The sequence below is a fragment of the Bacillus rossius genome, chromosome 14 (genome assembly GCF_032445375.1).
Source record: "Bacillus rossius redtenbacheri isolate Brsri chromosome 14, Brsri_v3, whole genome shotgun sequence".
NCBI lineage: Eukaryota > Metazoa > Arthropoda > Insecta > Phasmatodea > Bacillidae > Bacillus > Bacillus rossius.
Window position 1 is genome coordinate 12,819,813 of NC_086341.1, and position 1,320 is coordinate 12,821,132.

Here is a 1,320-nt window from a genome sequence, read left to right on the forward strand (position 1 = left end):
ATACATTTATACGGTCGCGTCACTTACATGATTGTTACATTCGATTCAACAACACCTGTTACACCTTATACTGTCCTGCTCATAATATTTAAAAGGTTTACATAATATGATATATAAACTTAAAGAAATACCTGGCATATGGGAAATATTCTATAAATATATATTAACACAACAAACTCGGGAACAACCATAAATCCAATATACCAATAGATATGCGCTCATGTATTGCCCAATTGTTTGAAAAAATTGCAACGACCCTCGGCTCGTTGCTGCTTTAGTTCTAAGAATTGGCTATCATGAGGACATTCTCGGATGGTGCATCGAGTTCTTAATTCTCCTTTTTAACTACCTTCCTCCTTTTCACACTTTTATAATCACTCCCTTTGCTCGTGGAGTAATATTTTGTAAAGCCCCATGCACCTCTTTCTTATTATAGGTTGGTCTTTGAACGAGTGTTATAGTTGTGGATGACATTGCTCCAGGACAAATCTTGGGTGTAAGCAAATAATTTAACTTTGCTGTAGTGTATTGTTTCTAACGACATTGTAGAGTCATTTCTAAATATTTTAAATTATATATGTTGTTAAAATTTCTTGTGGCCATCAGAGTCAAAATTGTTTTCTCCTAAATATTTATAGTCTATCTTCATTAAACTGTTAGTTCTGCCTTGTGTTGTGCATTTGACACCCATGATCGGTTCCCTGTTGGGAACTTGTCGATTCCTTATCTTTGCCCTGCCATCACCCACATTCTCGTGGCTATGATGTGGGGTGAGCCTAGTGAGTTTTAGGTGTTGAAACTGTTGACATCTATCTAAGAAAGCGCCAGCCTAGTCTGCAAACTAATTGCTGCTGTTTGCGTGGGTCGACGGCCCCAGTATGGTACGGTTTTCGTTAAACCCAGAAATATTTTAAATACTTCAAAGTTTACATGCAAAACACAATGAGCATTCAAAAATACATATCATTGTTTATTTAAAATCCGACTTCTTTAACACATTCATACACAGACTTCCAAGGATTTAATTTAGCTTCTTCATTTTTGTATCTTGCGGATCCCCTGTCATACAAAATATTTTTACTTTCTATTATAGCTATCAAAAAGCTATCAAATGTGCCTTCCATTTTTATTTTATCGTGTGTTTTAAAACAATAACAAACTACTCAAGTCAACTGCACCAATACTTTCATGACAATTGAGTAGTCCAGTTCCAAAATTCACCTTGTCCTCTTTCACTGGAACAGAGCACATCGAGAAAAACTGATATGCAAAGAGGTTGTGACATAGCCAACACACAGTAGGTATGAATCATTTCAAAAA